Raw genomic sequence first — 20,827 nt, 5'->3', positions numbered from 1 at the left:
GTTCCTTTGTGGCATGTCAATCACAGATGCATTTTAACAAAATTTGCAGGACGACAAATAGATACTACAGATCTTACCATAATCCTGAGTAGACATCTACTTCCACAACCACAAAGATTCCTGTTAGCTGCCCCCAGTGCTCACAATATAAATTAGATAGGGAAGAGTAGGGCAAGGTAGGCAATTAAATTTGTTCTCTATTATACTCTTAAACATGGGACTAATGTAGTTGTCTGAGGAGTTAAATAAATTTCTTGTTCTAAACGAGACAACAGAAGGCTATTTGTTAAGTGATAACAATAATTAGAAGTACATTTTGTTTGTTGGCTGTGTTGAATACGCAGAAAAGAATATTTAAACAGCAGAGCATGGATAATCTGGAGATTTTATAGCAGAAGTTTAGCCCCATATGCTGTTACACTGAGATAATGATGAAGCACTGATTCAGCAAGTGACTTCAATCAACAGGATGGAAACAATTTAATATCATATACACATTTTGGGTAGAAAATTGGTTGGATTACATAGTTTCAGTAGTTAGACTGTGAAACTCCCAGTCTGCCATAGCAAGGCAGGTAGGCAGAGTTAATCTACTGTACGGATCAGCTGCACTCATTTGTTCTAACCTGAGACATATGTCAGATCAAACATTATTAATGACTTAATATTTTCATACATTTTTGTGAGTGTACTCTAAGGCATAGACACTGTTCTGTAACAATTTTCTGTAATTGACTGAAGAGAGAAAGATGAAAGAGAGAAAGGAGTTACATTTGAGACACCAAGACAGGAGAACACTCAAAATCCACATAAGGAAACGATGATACAAGGTACAGACCTTGCAGCAAATCTGTTTTACGGAAGAATGAACACCACAATTTGGAAATTTCCTGTGAATTTCCTTTCCTGACAAGCCCAGAACTAAGGGTCCCAGAACTAAGGAAGCCCCAGCTGTCTCCTTTGCTGAAGAACTGGGGACTGAACAACTCAAAGGATGCTGCTCCCCGCCAGCCTGCCAGCAAGCCTGCCAAGATGCTGAGGAGAAGAGCTGGCAGGAGGCCTGGTTTCTTCCAGCAGAATCCAGATATCAAAACTTGTCTGGCTTCTAGCAACATGTTGTCATGGTTTGAAAAGTCGTCCAAAAAAAAAATCCTCACAAAAATTGAAAAGATCTTTTTCATTACCTTGGTGAACATGCAGATCCCAACAAAAAAGTTGAGAAGGTGCAAGAAAACCTTGACTATACCCAGAACTTACAGAGGATGTGAAAAGATTCCCAGGAGCCCAGGAGAACATGTACAGGTGTAGTATTTGTGCACAGTATATGGCAGTAGGGAATTGTATTGGTAGAGTTCAAAAATAAATAAAACCTTAAAAACTTCACACATGAGAAAGATGCTTCCTCCCCTCAAGAGCTTACTAGTGTCACTTGCCACCTGGATGTGCCTTTCAGCAGCGACACCGAGCAAAATCCAGACACTCTCCCTTCTGCATTCCTTCTCATGCTTCCTGACTGCTGTGTTCGATTCCGCGTGCCATTCCTGCAAAGAAAGTCACTGTAGGAGCAGAGTAACATTTGCACTGAACAAAACGTGCCTGTATCACAGAGAGCTCTTACAAGCAAAATACATTGCAGAAAAAAAGGAATTCTGAAAGAGTCAGTGAATGAATAGAGGAAACAAGCACTACCTGGTTCTGGCAAGTCACAGTAAACTAAATAAATACTGCAGTAAAATAAATACTGCACATCAAATAAAACCTTTTCCTTATCCCATTTAAAAATATGCAAGGATTTTTTTTTCCATTTTAAAGTGAGAGCCCCAGAAAGGTAACCTATATCGGAATGGAGTGCTAGACCATCAAGTAAATTGAAAAAATACAGGGAAGATTTTGAGGCTAGCTGATGAGATCAGGAATGAGTAATACGTTGTCACAGATCACTTCTTTGATCACTTCAAATGAAACCAGAGGAACTAATAGCAGCCAGATTTAGTGCTGTGGTTTCTCCTTTCCTTGCCCTTTTTTTTTCCCCTCTGTTGTTATATTACCTTTATTTCTGATCCAGATAATTTATGTTAGGGAGCTGAATTCATCCATCATAAATACCCCCACAACAGATAGTCTGATTTACAAAAATATTTTTTTCTACTGTGTATGAGGCCTGAAAGGACAGGTCAAATAAGCCCCACCTCATAACATTCAACAGTAAAACTGTTAAAATGAGAATAACATCATTATTCACTATTGGAGTACAGCTAGGGGCGCAGCAAGCTAATTGCTTCATTACAATGGACGGATTAGATTATTAAGAGTGAAATGATTATCAAGTGCACAGTCAGGGGGGTCATACTGGATTCCTCATTTCTCCTGGAGGCACAGCTGTACTGATGGCAAAGCGTGTCTCTAAAACTTAAGTATCCAGGAGGCTGCACTTTTTCTTTTCAAATGAGGACACTGTCACTCTGATTCATACATTAATCATTTCCTGGGCAGACTGCTTCAACTTTTCCTAGCAAGGATGAGAAAATACAACTTGTATAAAATGCAGCAACCTCGCTGTCAAACAAGAATAACCTGGGAGAAGATGCCTCCTCACGCCTGTGGTTAAAAATGTCACTGCATGGCAAACTACAGATTTTGCTGCTATAGATACTGCTGATTAATCCATAATGCAACACACGCTGCAGGTGATGGAATTCAGGACAGGACCTGGGATGAACCTAAACATGTCTTCTGTGTACCGGGACTGAAATATCCTCACCCCCAGACCATCCACATCAGCTATGCTTTACAGTATGCCACGGCTCTCACCTGATGCACACAGTGTTGCTTCCTTCTCGTGGAAGCCAGGACACAGGGGAATTGGAGAAAAGTGACACACACTTGAATTTTGTCTTACTATGGAGTAAAACCTCAAAGCTGAGTTGCACACCTGGATCCAGACAAGCTGCAGGCATCAGGAAACATATTCTGAGAAACTACTGACAGATCATCCTCAGTCTGGAATGGCAGTTTTGCAATTGTTAACGATTACTAGACTAATCTCAAATTCACGTGCCCTTTAAAATGAATGGCCTGCCTTCTAATTGAAAATTTTTCTCAATAAAAACATCCTTCCTCAAGGACAGAAAATAACAGGAGCAGAAAGAAAGAGAGAAAGATGAACGCACTGAGCTATCCACGAGCCTTGTGGACAATGAGAGTGGATCTATTTTTGCTGGAAGGTCAGAGGATGGAACAAAACCTACTCGTGCAGCTTCCGAGGCAACATTTGTTGAAGGCTCTGAGTATGTATTTTTGGGAGTACAAAGGGATAATCTAAGCTTGTTCTTGGTACTAATCACGTCCAGCTTAGCAGACGATCCCAAAATTTGAGAACAAAATGTTACGGTCAACGCCATCCCCACCTCTGCCCAGGAAACGCCCACACGGGTGCTGGAGATGGAATGCAGGAGGCCTCGGTCCTGTCCCCAGAAAGAAATGCAAGAGCTTTGTAGTCCTCTGGAGTCAATCCTACAGGTGCCTCCAGTCAATCCATCCATCTTCTGAAGGATTTAGATCAATCTGCTCTAAGTAAAACTGGATAAAACAGCTTACTAAAATAAGGAAACATGGGAAAAACAAAACTCGTGTGGAAAGCTAGGCTACAACTTACTTTAAGCGAGCCTGACAGATTGAGAGAGCGCAAGTAGGTTGTAGCAAAGCAAGACAGTGAATAAGCAAACGAACAGAAACCGATAGCACCCAGGCTCTCGCATTTTGACTGGCACGGCTGTCTGTCACAGGCAAATTAAAAACAGCACTTCAGTTTGAAACTGTGCAGCTGACAGCGCAAAAAAAAAGCTTCAGCTATCAAACACCAACTGTTAGAAATAACATTAATTAAAGACGCCCTTTTCAAATTTCTGTACTTTGATTCTTACTTGACTAAACTGGATAAATTTAGCTACAGACAGGAGTTAATTTTGTCAGCACCCATGAAGACGTATTCCTTTAGCAACAGACATACAGGGATTTGCCACTGAAAAGAGCTACAAGAAAGATATAGGAACAAAGGTCATGCAAGACAGCACGGCAACTATTTTTATGTGTTATCTACTATAGATAAAATAGGTAAAAGTGTTTTACAGTGTAAGACACACAGTAAAAACGTTTTACTCAGAAAAATACTCCTAATGAGACCCCAAAAATATTATTGTATAGTGTGCATAGTTATATATAGTAACTATAGTAACTATATATAGTTAACTGGCCTTAAAAAAAAAGATTGAGAACCACCGAAAGCCCTATTGTCCTCCCTTTATCTATTGCAAACAAATAAAAAACTAAAAGATGTGTCTACATACAAGATGATGTCACAAGTGTAGATATCAAATTGCAATTTCCTTTTACTCCCTTTTTATTACTGCCAGCACAATCCTTGCTATACATGCGATAGCCTTGAACTTTAACCCCAAAGCTTTCTCATGTCTGGGGACTGTACACTAGGTTCAATGTTTACTAAAATGCCAACTTTTATACTGTGTGTATTCCACAAACTGTCATCACACAAAATTATTTACAGGTACCAGAGCAGCTGAAGATGCATGAGGTTAACAAAATAAAAATAAAAATAAAAATAAAAATAAAAATAAAAAAGAAAAAGGAGAGAAAGAAAACTCAGAAGCACAAGCGAACACAAGAAGTGCTGACACCGTAAGGCTTGTTAGCTTCCCTACTTTTGAAGTTCATTTTTAACAGGTACAGCAAACAGCATCATTAATTTCAAGAATTGTAGTGGGTACCAGTCAGCTCACTTGCTTGTTAAGGCGTTCTGGGCAAACAGCAGCCAGGCTACGATCCATGCTTTCAGTTCACACACTTCCAGCTCAAGCAGTATTAACAGCGAACATAAGAATATTTGGAAGTCTGATGAGTGATTATGACAATACGGTAAGGGTCCTTCGCATCAAGGGAAATCAGAAACCCTACCAGACCGAATAATACAATTTTAGCCTGACGTAACAGGGCTTTTGTTTCAAGATTTCTCTGTTATGGTGCAATGCCTCACTTCGGATTACTTTTCTTTCCACTCTTCCACCTGCAACATTGTCACTTCAGGAACTACAAACTCAATGCTTAAATTCTACAGGACAGGACAGAGGCTGTCTGCAGTCTCTCACTCCCACATTGCCATTATACGTTTTGACATAAATGATAAGGAATAATGGACCTAATTTTTTTTTTTTTGACAATAAGATTAAATCGGAAGTGATCTAATGACTTCAGTAGACTTATGACAGAATAAAAGAATGCAAGTTAATCCAAAATCAGGCTCAGTCATTTTATTATGAAAGGAAAAAAAAAAAAAAAAAAAAAAAAAAAAAAAAGAAAAACAAAAAAAAGTTTTTTATTTGCCAGTGGAATGGTCCAAATATCCTCTTACAAGCTTCATCTGTAAAAAATGAGTTAGGGGAAGTGTATAATTTTTCATTAATCCATATTAGAATCTATAGAATTGAGAGACTTAAACAGTCACCTCCCAGAAACTTTTATGTATAAACTGAATGTAAGATTATAAGAATTGGAAAACTTGTATAACCTAAATATAAATAAAATTTAAAATATTTAAACAGTACTTATATAATTTAATAGGTATTTGTAGTACTGTAGTAAATGTATCAATTCTTGTGTGAAAACACTTGTATAAGATGAACACGCTGTCCATATTTTCCCTATTTCAAAATAATCCCATTATTATCTCAGCTGGATCTCTAGATAGTATATGGAAGTTCCATCCTCATTATCTTCAAAGAAAAACACCTAGCAAGACTGTGTATTCTTTACATACAGAATTAGGAGGAAAGACCTTCTAATACTTCATTTCACAATAACACAGGAATTCAAGCCAGCAGTACTAACTAAAACTAATCCAGTCGGACACTGGACATTTGTAGAAGCAGACACTGAGACAGTATGAATATTAACCTGTGAAAAAGTAAAAGCTTAGTATGCCCTCTAGCTACTTGTATCTAATACTTATAGAAAAAAAAATGTTTAAAAGAAATATATTTTTACTGAAATTGCTGGTTTCTAAGTGAATGTGACATTTTAAAAAATACATAATTTATTTTGGGGCAGCAAATCATTCCAGAAGAGTGGACTGTTATTCTGAAATGAGAGTCACCACTCTCATTTTGGGGTACAACACACGTTAACATGTTAAAATATTGTTTCTGTAGTAATTTTTACCAGTAGCCTAGAGGGGAGGCATAATAAGGGGGACAGCTGTTTGATTTTTCAGTAAAATGCAGATCAAAGATGACTGCTATAGCAATCCAAGAGAAAAAAAATACTTTCTATCCAATAGTAGATTGTAGTTCCTAATGAATACTGGGCTAATATTAGCAACCAGGCAGTACAAAATATGTGAATATTTAATAGCCCTACATAATATTCCTAGTCCAGATAGATTTATTTCTCTCCTGAAAGAATAAAATGTCCCTTTAAATTATGGCGTTGCTTGAAAATAAGAAGGCTAGCATTCAGAAAGATATTTCTAGTATGGTAGTATTTTTAATCCCCTATTTCTTAAAGTTTGATGTTTTTGTTTTTGTTTTGGTTTGTTTTTTTGTTTTTTTTTTAGAAAGAATTCCATTATTTCAATAACGCTACGTGTCAGATGCACAAATAAATTTGCAAGTCTATTACTTTAACTACAAGCAAAAACTTTAAACTCTTTTATGCAAGGTCTGTCTTCTTATGTGTTGGCATAGATCGTATTAACAGTTAGGTCACACTTTGTGTTTCTTTGTGCTATCTTATAAACTTTCAGTAGCTCCTGAGTTAATGACCCTAGAAAATTTAAATTGAGTCATATTTTTTAGCCATTATTTAAAATTGTTTTAATAATAGATTAAATTACAACTTATTCATATGCCCTCTATTTTAAAATACCCATGAAGCCTGCATTTCAAGTAAATTGCAAACAAATTTAGAGCCAAAATCATCACATAATTTGAAAAATCGGAAGCTCTCATCTCCACCCAAAAACTGAAAAGGGACAAAGCATCATTTCACATTATTTCACACACTACAAAGAGCACTGGTCATTATGCCACCTGTGAAAATACATGAGCTTGTGTGTGTGCTGCAATTACAACTAGGATCTTTGCTACACATCCTTCATTATTTATAACCAGATCACATTGGAAAATGGAACAACACAGCTTTCTAGAGCCTATCCACTTGGCCAGCATCTTCTAAGGTATTTCTTCTCTCTTTCTTTCATATCCTATGAGCTGAACTGTTGTGCTACATCGGAAAATCAGTTTTAAGTATCCGAGAAAACAGCCTGCATACACTGAGACACAAAAACTATTTTAACCTGAACTAACATCAGCAGTGGCCTTCCAATGCCAGTTATTCAACAGTAAAATTTTAGGAGCACTTTCCTAGTTTTCACCACAAGCAAAGGCTCTGAACATTAATTCTGGCTGCATCTACTCAAACCTCAAAAACCTTCAAAATCGGAAATGATTTCGTGTTGATTGCTGTTTTTCTCAATGACTGCAACATGAGCAGTCATTGCAGACTGTGGAAATAAGAGTGGAGCAAGCCCACTGCTTCCAGAAACATGAAAAGCACTGTAGCTAATCTCTCCCGGTCCCTCAGCTGTGCTAGCACAGCTGCTTGCAGGACCGTACAGTAAACCAGATCAGTTCCTTTCCACAGATAAAAATAGCTCTGCCGAAATGGGGAGGAGGAGGATATTTTTAAATTCCCTGAAGCAGTTTCACTAGACAGTTCACCAGACACTTGCACCAGGGCTGCGGTGGTGTCAGAGGCACGAGGAAGCAGCTGGGGTGGGGATGGAGCTGCCTGTGTGGTACTGACACCAGAGCACTACCTGGGGATACACAGCTTAAGGCAGCTGCTCAGACCCACCTTTTGGAGGAGCTGCAGTGGGTTTACATGGCAAGGGTTTGGTAGCAGGGAGCTGCAGGGGCGGCCTCTGTGGGCAGAGCCCAGTGACTGCCCCATGTCAGGTCAGAGCCACCTCCAGACAACTCCAAAAGGGACCTGCTGCTGGTCAGAGCCGAGCCAGGGAGTGACACTGGGTGGGCCTCTGGGAGAGCAGAGTTAAGAAAGGGGAAAAAAATGCCGTGCCACAACAGCTCAACAGCTGGGAGAGAGGAGTGAGAAGCAGCCCTGCAGCCCCCAAGGTCAGTGCCGCAGGAGGGCAGGAGGTGCTCCAGGCAGGCAGCAGCAGTTCCCCTGCAGCCTGTGGAGAGGCCCCTGGTGGAGCAGGCTGTCCCCCTGCAGCCCATGGGTCCCACACGGAGCAGATCTCCATGCTGCAGCCCGTGGAGGAGCCCCCGGTGGAGCAGGTGGATGTGGCCTGGAGGAGGCTGCGGCCCATGGAGAGCCCCCACAGGAGCAGGCCCCGGGCCGGAGCTGCAGCCCGTGGAGAGGAGCCCACGCAGGAGCAGGGGGCCTGGGGGGAGCTGCCACCCGTGGGGGACCTGTGCTGGAGCAGTTTGCTCCTGGGGGATGGACCCCGTGGGACGGAGCTGTGTGGGAGCAGTGCTTGAAGAGATGCTGCCTGTGGGCAGCCCCCGGAGGCTCAGTTCGGGAAGGACGGCATCCCGTGGGAGGGACCCCATGGGGAGCAGGGGCAGGGAGGGACCATGAGGGAGAGATGGAGACAAAGCCTCAGGGACTGACCGCCGCCCCCATTCCTCATTCCGCTACCTCCTCCTCCCGAGTGGTGCAGAAGAGAGTGGACGTGGGGAAGATGTATTTTTTTTTTTTTTTTTTAAGTTTCTCACTGTTCTGACTTGTTAGTAACAGGTAACAGATTTCATTAATTTCCCTATGCTGAGTCTCTTGCCAATGATGATAATCGTTGAGTGATCTCCCTGTCCTTACCTCAATCCTTGAGCCCTTTCCATCATATTTTCTCCCCTTTTTCTTTGAGGAGGGGGAGTGAGAGAGCAGCTGTGGTGTAGCTCTGCTGCCCAGCTGGGTAGAACCACCACAGGAGCCTCTCTCTTGCTGTGTCGATTCAGCAGGAAAGCATGGAAGGGTGGTGTCATTAGGCTCAAACTAGCCTTTCTAAATATATTTACAAAATATTTACTCCATAACAAAAAGGAAGTTATGCAATTTTTAATTATGAATCTAGCAAAATTCCATGCTTCCATATAAATTCCAGCTGAAGTTCTCATAGATTATGGCAATAGAAAGCTAACTATGCATTAAAAGGCGAAGATATGCGGGATGATGATAGGCGAGAGATCAGTAACAATCCTTTCCTCCCTTTGTATCACATCCAGAGAAATTTTCCAAAGAAAAACTTTATTAAACTGAAACTAATGCTAAAATACACATTAGTACTGTAAATATAAAAGCTATTATGCAGGTGTTCCAACCACCATTAAGCAATGGAAATGCATAGAAAAGCTCTTGTACAAACCTCATTTCACGTCATGATAATACCCTTCAGTAATGTTATAAATACCAAATATAAGTTATTTGTATCCAAGACAGAAGCTGTTTAATGGTACCTTCCCTCTTCTAACACAAGCCACCATCTTGTGGGCAGCTTTACAAAATGCCCAGCAGCACCAATGGGAGGCAAAAGCCCTTTTAAAGTAGGTCATCTTTAGTAACGAAGTGCTTAGTTGTGCTTGCGTTAGGCACAGCAGCCGTGTTGAAAGAAAAATTTTTCATGGACTACCTCAATAAAATGCTCCTAAGCCCCTAACAAAGAAAAACACATTACAAAGAGTGATGAAAAATGCTACCAATTCTAAACTACTCTTTCTTATTTACATAAGAATAAAATTAAGAGCATATCATTCAATGACTTATATCGGTAACAACAAAACGTATACAGCAGTGCCTTTATTTATTTAATAGGCCAGTGATCTAACAAATGTACTTCCAGGAACGTTCAAGAAATCCTTTCTTTAAAAATAAATGTAAATTGGGAAGGATATGCTCTATTCTTTACATGCACAGTGGCTAAACACTGAAAAAAAGTTATTCACTATTAAACATAAGTTAGAGTGAAAGTGCAGTTTCAGCGAATGTTTTTCCTTTTTTAAGTATTATTAGACAAAATTAGGAACTCCAAACAAAGGCATATATTTAACCCATATTCATTTTAATTAATGTATCTCTTACATGTAAATAACTGGTCTGAATGAGTTAAAAATTAGTTATTGATGTTGAGTTTAAGTTTGGGCATAAGTATCATTGTGATCACAGTCTCATTATACAATAATAATCACTCTTGTTTGTGTAGAACAAACATGACCATTCACACTAACAGTTAAAAATCTAACTAAAAGTTTATTTTGCCATTCCACAAAAACATGCTTTATTTAAGAGCATATCTGCTATAAAGACTTTTCAAATACAGAACTCAGACTGAATTTTAGACAAGAACTCACAGTAAATCCACCTCGCATCTGCATCCTGGGCTGCATCAAAAGAGCAGGTCAAGAGAGGTGACTGTCCCGCTCTGCTCTGTCCTCGTGGGACTGTTAGAGTAGGTCCAGAGAAGGGCCACGAAGATGATCAGAGGGCTGGAGCACCTCTCCTATGAAGACAGGCTGAGAGAGCTATTCAACCTGAAGAGAAGACCTTATTGCAGCTTTACAGTACTTAAAGGGGGCTTATAAGAGGATGAAGAGCAACTTTTTGCTCAGTCTAATAATGACAGGACAAGGGGGAATGGTTTTAAACTAAAGGAGGGGAAATTAAGAATAGATGTTAGGAGGAAATTCTTCTTTCATAGGGTGGTGAGGCCCTGGCACAGGCTGCCCAGAGAAGCCGTGGATGCCCCATCCCTGGAGGTGCTCAAGGCCAGGCTGGATGGGGCTTTGGGCAACCTGGTCTGGTGGGAGGTGTCCCTGCCCATGGCACGGGGTTGGAACTAGATGATCTACGAGTTCCCTTCCAACCCAAGCCATTCTGTGATATGATTCTATATTGATATATACACCACAGAGTAGCTAAAAACATTCATCTGCCAACAATGCCTAAATACATTCAAAATACATAAATGTGTATCAGTGTTCAACTATAATCCATTAAATTTCATTCATCTCTCTCCACCTCTGTGTTCAGATATCAACCAGACAGAAGAACTCAGTGTTTTCAAATACCAAGTGCTTTCTCTGTACTCTACCCTGAAAACACCTTTTCTTGACTTGTGTCTTCACATCACCCTGTACAGTAATAAACCATGTTCACCCTGTTCAGATCAACCATCAGCAGGACAGGAAAACATATATTTTGATTTTCTGATACTTATTTTTAAGCATGGAAGGTATGATTTTTAGAAAGAAATATGGAAAAGAGATAAAAATAAAATTTTGTTTCCATCATATGTTTTTTTTTTTTTGCTTAACTTCACAACCTGCTAACTTTTCAATCTTTCTGGTATTTTTGGTAAAGTTTAGTAGAATAATGAAAAATCTTCCCTTGAAATGTGTTCTGACGTTAAATATATTAACATGGAGTAATACTAGCACTTGAGAAGTATTTCCTATTCAGTTACATTTTGTTCTGCAAACCTGCCACTGATATGTAAACCAGCAAAGCATCTGCAGGCATAATTTTACAATTAATCCTAAAAGCCAATAAAATAATCAAAAACAGAACAAAAACTTTCATTATAGTAATAAATCAAAATAAAGTTCTTGTTTTAAATAGTTCATGCTGTTTACTGTTGTATTTCATATCTGCAATGTTTAAGTAATTTGAGAAAAATTAAGATTTTCCTGAAGCCTTTTAACTTCAGTACAAAACTCATGCTCAGTAAAAATATAATCCTCAGCCTTCTAAATGTGACAGTGATGCTATTTTTCTAGCTGTTAGATAATACATGGTTCAGCTGTCACTTACTGTGCAGCAGTTGGTTACACAGAATGAAATGAATCATAATCGCAGTGACTAACCAAATTAAAGGAAGCACGCTGAATCAAAACCCATGTTCCCAAACTGTCTTAAAGCCTGATTCAGCAAAAATATATTTGATTTCCATTCCACACAACATCTTTGGCACATACCTGTTTATCCAGGTTTTTAAAGCATGAAAGTTTCAGAGCTCATATTGATAGCTTTTTTTCAATAGCAATTCAGTAGTATTTTTTATTTAGTTTGCTACCAAAAGTGCCCTACCAACTTCAAAATACATGGTAGCTACATAAGTGCTGTTAAACTTACTGGCAGAAAAAGCATACAAAAAATTCAACGTATATGTTGAAATATACTAGCTTATGTTACAGCAGAACGTAACAGAAGAGAGATGGCATGTGAGTTATGAAGAGAAATCTTTATCTAATTTAAAGGCAAATCTGGATTTCCAAGTAGTTGAAGCATCATGTGTTTTTAACTTCTCACCTAACAAACAGACTTCCTTCAGCCATGATTTTCTATTTTCTGGCTTGAAATATCCACTAATCACTCTAACTGAGGAATGGCAGGGGCAGATTTTCTTTGCAATGTGCTTTCTTGATAGGTACGCTTAATGCCACATACTGGAAATACCTTGTGTTCCAAGGGTTTCTTTTAAACCTCATTCTCTGAAGGATTTTGGAACTTAAAATATACTAAAAATTATACTAAATCCTAAGAATAACCTAGAAAGGAAGCATACTCAGTTTCCCGGCAGTGAGTCTCAAATATTAAAGATATGGATAAATAAACATGCCCTAATTAATAATTCATTAAAATATTAGCAGAAGATGCAGATCAGCAGACAGGCTTCTAAAGAAGTCTAGAAAACTGTAAAAGTCAATGCCAGTGCAGAAAGTGGTTACGGCACTTTCATTAGACCAAATAGTGAAGAATTCTTCTCAAAGTCAAAACTCCAAGGCTAAGATTCAACTCACCTACGACGCCTGCGTGGCAGAACACTTGACATACTCTGCCTTCTTTTTAAGTCCATGGCTGGAAATGGGCTCTGCAATTCACCCAGACTACATGAAACATCTAGTTTAAGATGAGACGGATAGCATCCTAAAGGCACCTCTTTTCTTCCATTGGCTCTAAATTGAATTTTAGAATTTGTAGTTATTTCATATGTAGAAGTATTATGCTATATATACACATATCTGATCCGAATGATCCCAGAGATTCTCTGCATTCAGTCCCAAGCTACAGAAGTTGTAAACATGGAATGAAAAAGACACCAAAACTGAGGCAATCACTTTCCTTAAGCGAGCAGTTCTATGAGTGTGGAACCCAAAAAAAGACCAGTTTCATGAGGACACCACTCGTGATTAATTTATTTTGATGTCTATGCTTGGTTCTCTGCTATAAGGACTCCTTGGCATCTAGGGAGTGGAAGCAGGCTTTTCCTTGGTCAGGAATGTGAACAATCTCTTTCCACTAACCACCTAGTTATTTTTATTAGACCCTCAGTAACTAAGTATCTCTCAGACCTCAACAACTTTGTTAAATTCCTTTTAAGTCAGGCAACAGCTTCCACAAACTGAATAAATATACCAGAGGAAGCAACTGTTTCCCTTACAACAGCATAAAAGTTACAAGTCTTTCCAAGGAGGTACAAGACCTCTATCCTGGACCTTCTCAGCCTGAGAAGATCTGAGCACAGCTCTCTCTTCCCTAACCAACAAGCTATGGGCACAATTTGAATGAGGTTATTCTGCCTTCTGCCTATGCAGTTGAGCAACTGTGCAGTCAGGAATGTGAAAGTACAGACAGGCAGGAGAAAGTCTAAATACCTCTGCGATTAGGATACTCTGTAGAGACAAACCCAGGTTGTTGCTCCAAGGGCTGTTTTCACATTTTATTTGGCACTCTAACGCAACATTTGTAAGAGGTATCTGATACGGACAGTATGTAACTCAACAGAGATGAAGACAAACATTGGGGTAACCAAGTTCAAATACAATATGAGGGATGAAATCATTCAACAGCAGTTCTGCAGAAAAGCATGTCCAAGTATAGTAGATCACAAGCCAACCATGAGTCAATTTGCTATGCCACGACGAAGACTCCAAACACACGTGACACTGGCTGTCAAGGAAGGTGCTGTATGTAGGACACATGGTGTTATCTTTGCACCCTCCCCATACACTTTTGTTTGCAATACAGTGTCTCATTTTGGACTCTTTATTTCAAAAAGCTCAATTAGAAGGAATCGTGAGAACAACAACAAGAACAGCCAGAAGCCTAGAAAATATGGCCTGTTGAGTCTACAGAAAGGGGATGATGAGAATCTACTAGAGGAGACAATCACATTTGTGCAATATATGAAAGGTTGCTGCGAAGAGTAACGGAATGCTCTGCGTTTCCACTGGGGATGGAGTAAGCAGCAAATAGCAGGAAAGAGATTTAGGCTTACCTTTAGGAGAAAAGAAAGATATAATGGAAAGGATAATTACATTGAGTACCTGAAGCAAGTTACCTAGGGACACCAAGGAATCTCCATCCCCAGTTAGGATGGTAGATAGGTTCTTTGCTCGCACACCTCTCGGCAGAGGTATATGTACACACCAAACTGTCACTTACAAAAAAATATGCAGGCTTCATACATAACTGGACCAGGGAGCTTTATGCCAAGGTCTGTTTGGCCCTCTCCTCACCTTCTCCTGTGCAGGCTGCACAACTCTTGCAGAGCCAACTAGCTAGAACTCTGTGTATCGCCTGTTAAGTGCTCTTCCTCAGCCACGAAGCCTATGTGGCACAGGTGTGCCCCCACAGCTGCGAACCACTGTATTGGACAAATAAGGATCAGGAATTGCTGTGTTATAGTTGGTCATACCTGGAGGCAAAGGATGAATTGGAAGGCCTCTTGAGGCCTCACACAGACCTGATTTCTATTGTCCTTTGTTTTCTGAGCTTTAAAAGCATTAATTCTCACTCATCCTTTTGGTAAAGAGAAAAATGTACTCACACCAAGAGTTTGAGTAACAGTACAGGGAAAAGGGTTTACTACTAACACACTAGAGCACTCATTTTTGAAAAGTTATATAGAAGATATCTGCAAAACGTTCAAAAATTATGACTGATTGTAACTGGCCATTCTATTTAAAGGTCAAAACATTTGGTATCCCTTATGCGCTTAGATAATACACCTTCTAAAGAAAGACTGCCCCCACAAATACATCGAATCCAAATGCCACACTATATCAAATACCTGGTAATGCTATATGACCTGTGAGTCTATGTAAAAATATAATACAGTATTTGCTATAAGAAACCATTCACCTTAAAACTAACAGTGTTGAATAGAGGAAGTATTTAAGCAAATTCATGTAAGATTTAAGAAGAAAGAACTAACCCCACAAGGACAGTAAAAAGAAAATAACTTCTTTGTATTTTAATTAAAGATTTCCTTTGTGGATTTTCCAACAAAAGTACCTGGACATTTCTGAAACACAAGTTCAGCTCTTGCTAAATCCTGCTAGAATGAACAGGATGTCTCAGTGTGGTTGTAAGAACAGTTTAAAGCCTAAATCAAATATATTCCTTGATTCAAAACACCAAAGATAGGTAGCAGATCACTGTAAACTCCTCCCCCATCAAAATCCATGAATTTGATTTCAGTTAAATGCAACTAAATCACGCTACAAACATGTTCACATGGAGAAGTGTGGTGGCAGCTGAATTTAAGACTATAAAAGAATTGTCTTCCACCTTCAGTGAGAACAGCAGAGCGCTATATAAAATACTTTGAACTCTTACTCTCCTAAAGCGACATATATTAACTTCTTAAATGCACTCCTACTCCCCTGTGTGATCTTGTAGTATTACATTAGCTGTTATAATCTCGATCCTGACTGATAATCCCGTCGCAGCTTCGAGATGATACCCTGGACAAACCACGTGAGGAAGCAGGCACTACAGAATCTCACGCAGAAGCACCGTTTCAGCGCAGCACTGGTTCTGCAGTTTTGCTGTATCACCAGAAGTTGAACAAATCATGAAAGGCAGTTGCTGGGGTTTAATTGGCTTAAAAAAGCACTACCAGATTAGATTTAAACTGTTCTACTTAATAAACTATTATAGAGCCTCAACAGCCAGCTATAATTTGAGGTGCTAACATTTCCTCCCGTTACACCATGCAGCACTTCAGAGAGACATAACCTAAACTCAGTAAGTACAGAAAATAACGTGGCTTGATTTGAACTCAGATGTATAATAGCAGTTCATTTGCTTGAAAACAACTGGTTTTGAATGCCCTTTTTAAGCAATCAGTCTTTAACTAGGCTCTTCCCGAGACTGAATTACGAAGGCTCCCCTTTTTAAAGAGATTATTTTATCCACGATAACCTGTAGCTGTTAACCATGATATTGTAAAACAAATGATTAAGACAGCCCATACGATCTAGTCTTCCTATAAAAAACTGTCCCCACCTCATTGTTATGGTGTGATGCCTGTAGCAGTCAAACAACTATAGAAGAGATCATAATTAATCTTTTTTGTGCTCTTTTGGGTTTTATCTCCCCAACTTCCTCTTCTTGTCAACAAAAGCCATCACAGAAATGTTGGGGAAAAAGAAATGAAGCTGGCAGCAAAAAAAGATTCTTCCTAGAAAATAGGAGCTTGGAACAGGGAGACCAGTATGCACAGAGACTTTCAAACTTAGCCTTCTGACTGACTCTGAGTAAGACAGCAAAGCTCTAAGGAAGCAGCGGAGCAGAGGGGGGAGAGGTGGCATTCACTTCCCAAATTCCCAAGACTGTCATGCCGACCTTACTGAACGTTTATGTACATGGGTGATTTCACGGAGTAGTTGCATTGGATTAAATTTCAAAGTTCAAACCATTGTATTACTTTTTCCTCTTTGTTATGGAATTCTGAATGTGCTTCAGGTATTTTAAAACTCCGGTGGCAGGGTAAAAACACATTTTACATTAAGTTATAAGCCTTGGCTCTGTAGTAACTTACCACTTTGGTGCATTTTTGCACTTACAATATACATACTAATTAAGCTCTTGTTTCAATGGAAAAATCAATTGTTTAACATTCTCTGTTATTTAGAAGTTATCCAGCTCATAGATGCATGCAGACAAAAACCAGAAAGGACCATTCATTGCCCTAACCTGACTTCCAGAGACCACTGATTTTCACCCAGTCACCACTTTACAGGATACTGTCCCAGCACTTGAAGTATGGTATGCACTCTTGCCTTTAAAACGCAACATTCCGTATTGTCTTTTGGTTTCAAAGAAGTGTCAAAGCGTACTTACTCCACACGATGTATTTTTCAGAAAGCACACATCAGCTGGTGTTAAATATCTCCTTTTTGGTTTCCTTGTTAACCAAATTCCCTCATCAGCTTTTCTATTTTTCGATCCCATATGATGTTAGGCCTTTCTACCTCCAAGCCATCCTGCATGCACTTTTTGAGTGCTGGAACAACATCGAAACTACTGCAATCTTCCGAAATTTTACTCAGCATTAACATTAGCAAACCCAGCAATTAGTGTTACTGCCAGTCTGTATAATCTCCAAATGCACTTTGCTTAGTCACTAAGAGGAAGTACCACTGCTGTTATTTGCAGACAGTGCCCCAAAGTGTGCTAGCAGCTTTACAGAGCAATTGTAAACACCGGGGCTTCTCGAAGAGCAAGAGGTACGAGGCGTAGCACCCTGACGGGTATTACCTATGCTATAACATGTCTAACCATGTGGCAAGAGAAAAGAGTAACCAATAATGGTAATTTTGAGAGGCCAAAAAGACAGCACAAATTTGTAAAACAAAAGAAAGGGGAGAAGAAAATTATGAGAGAGCAGAGAATGGAGTCCTAGTTTACTATATAGCCAGAAGCAAATCTTCTTGCATTACCCTGTAAACTTTGAAATTCCATATACACATCTCTACTGGGGGGGGAGAACCACACACACAATATTCACCACCTACACCTGTCATCCCTTTAGCCTCAAATCCAAATCCTAAACACACAATCCTTTTAAAGCGGTGTAAATCAGAGCTGATTACTTATAAAGCAGGATAATTATTCATAAAGCAGTATGATAGCCATGTGAGATATTCACCGTGACTTTCAGCCAGCAGTTTATTGCTTCCTCTCCCCCAGGCCTGGTGTCCTGCCACACACTCCGCACACCCACAGCGCCATACAGAGCCTACACAGCCTAGCTTCTTTGCTGTCTCCTTGTCATGGATTTTATTTCGGTCATTTCTTACCGTGGCTGTACAACTGCAGACACAAAGCAACGGAGCACATGCAAGTGCACAGCCACCTGTACCTTCCTAGAGCTAACTGTGGGCCTGCTGGGGCAGCTCATGGAGAGCCACCCTTCTCCATCCAGCCCACCGTGTGTCCATCCATCCTCTCTCCCTGCATAAGTGATGGCAATGCCACTTGATTTCACTCACAAGCACACAGAATGAGATCTTTTATGGTAAACTTAAGTGATACCTTGGAAATATATGAAAGGCTGGACGATTTCATAAAGGAATTTCTCTTGGGAAAGCTTGCCTTCTATTGGGCCAAACTGTCCATACTCCTGGGAAGCTGAAATGCCTCTGTTTTCAGAGCTGTGAGCCTGGATAGTATTTCATCTTGCTTTCAGAATAGCTCAAATTGCTTAGAAGAAGCTCACAGTACTACAAACAGATAAGTGTATATGCACACCACACAGGCGTCTTTACAAATAATGTCAGCATCCTAGCATCTTCTACAAATGTTTCTTTTCCCGTGTGCACCCTCTCAAGTCAGTTTCTTGATATAAAGTACAAATGTAAAGTAAAAAAGCACACGACAGATCCCATAAATCAATGCATATAGAGGAAACGTACTATCTAAAACCCCTTAGAAAGTTTACACACACACACACAAAATAGAAATTGTGAGAGGAAGGATGTGTGTAACATACAGGAAAAGTCATCATCAAACACTGCGTGGTATCCAAGAAATTAAAACACCCACCAGGATAGAAGTTGAAAATATGTAAATATTCCTGTAACAGAAGGACTTACACCCAGTGTACTTTCTTCTGAGTGAACTCATTTTCTCCGAGTGCCATGCATTATGCATATTAAACACTACGCAAAACATATGTATGGTAACCTTGCCAAAAAAGGCACAGGACATTCAAGATGCACTCCCAGGGTCCCAGAAAATCCAAAGGAGAGACAGTCAAGGCAGCAGAGTTTGCTGCCTGCCCTCCTTTAAGAGCGGAAGCTCCACCACAGGAACACGGAGCATAACTGCAGCTAGGCATATTTCACAGAGCAAACCAGGCCAAAGGAAAGAGCAAATCTGGAAAGCTTCAGTTTTACACGCCATCATGTTCCAGCAAATCCTGGCAGGAATTCATGCTGACCTGATCACTATTAGTTGCTACAGATTACAACTCAATACCATCTGCATTTCCTTTCCCCAAAAAGAGTAAAACAAGCAGAAGGAAAAGAAGTTACGTATCTATTTTAAATCCACACATATTTACCCCAGGGAGTGAAAGAAAAAAAAAAAAAATAGTCCACATTACAGATGTGAGTCACACTACTTAATGCACTTTTGGAAGATGCTCAAATACCACAGTGATGGGCACAGCATAAGAATTTGAAGAGCACAAAATAGAAACAGAATGCAGAAAGGAAGTAGAGCCCAGGGACTAGCCATTCATACTGACACTCAATCACCATAAATTATCTAAAATTTAGAGGAAATCCATGCTTGTCCCTCTTTACAGTATCTGAACAGTTCTTGTGCTAATATCTCTAAGTGTCAACTCTTGTTTCCAGCATCTTTTTTTATCCTCCCATATTCCTCCATGGAATGAAATGACACAATTTTATTGCTTAGTCAGACAAAAATACCTTCCACTTCAAAAGGAAGCTTGCCTTCGAGGAGAATTACACTTGAACAAAGACTGCAGGATTTAGCTCTATATTTATCTATATGCAATAACTGCAGTTCATTCATATAAATGCAGGGTTTTTTTCCTTTCTTCTCCTTCCTCTTCTCTTGACAGAAGGAAAACATCTGTCAAAAGAATTAAGCTCAGTAATACCTACCTAAAAATGCAGAACACGCTCTTGTGTGAGTGGTGAGGGGTTGTGCTTAATAAAGCTGTTGGTATTTTCAGAATAAAGATGTATCTGACGGTTCAAGGAACCACTTCACTTTAAGAAAAAATAAACCGGTGAGTATTCATCTGACACCAGATCTCGGTACCCTATAAAATATTGTGGGCCATCTATCCAAACCCCACTGACACCAGCATTTTCATTAGAGAGCCTGTGTCAGACTAGCCTTTGTGTATAAACTCTTTACCATCCCATTTCCCTCACTGCTCGCCCAGAACTCAAGAGGAAACTTCAGCAAGGCACCATGAGAGCCTAAACCTCACAAGAAGTTTTTAGTTTGTCTTCAGATTGTGATGAAGACCTCTCTTTTGTCCCGAGCTTCTGGAGATCACAAATGAAAACTGTTCTGTTTCACTGAAGCCAATTTTAACTCATCACGAAATGAGAAGGGTTTGGTTTTCATTTGTGGGCTTGACAATCCAAACTGATCCTGGAATCGCGTGGAGATCGCAAAAGTTGCTAGAAGCTTTCTTAAAAACTGCTAGCATTATGTGCTTAAACTGCAATTTGAGTAATTTTCCTTTTCCTTTGGTAACGATCGTTTACGAGAGGAGAGGTTTTAGACAAACGTGTGTTTATTTTTACGCCACGCCGTTTAGAAATGTAAAAGAATTTAGGTTGCTTTAAAATAAAAGCGTCCCAACAGCAAGCAAAGCGAAGAGCAGAGACTGAGAGCTGTTTAGGGCACTTTATTCCCAGAGCTCACTCTACGCCGACATCCTGCAAACCGTTCACCACACATC

The 20,827-nt window shown here is 39.7% G+C and overlaps 1 protein-coding gene across 15 annotated transcripts in view; it reads right to left on the bottom strand.

Moving 5' to 3' along the window:
* RIMS2 (regulating synaptic membrane exocytosis 2) overlaps nucleotides 1–20,827 on the bottom strand; it is a 457,720-nt gene that overhangs the window by 435,736 nt on the left and 1,157 nt on the right. The gene's annotated exons all lie outside the window — the stretch shown is intronic.

The sequence above is a fragment of the Oxyura jamaicensis genome, chromosome 2, assembly GCF_011077185.1.
Source record: "Oxyura jamaicensis isolate SHBP4307 breed ruddy duck chromosome 2, BPBGC_Ojam_1.0, whole genome shotgun sequence".
Lineage (NCBI taxonomy): Eukaryota > Metazoa > Chordata > Aves > Anseriformes > Anatidae > Oxyura > Oxyura jamaicensis.
Note: the sequence above shows the minus strand (reverse complement) of the source record. Positions and strands in the feature narration are given on the sequence as shown.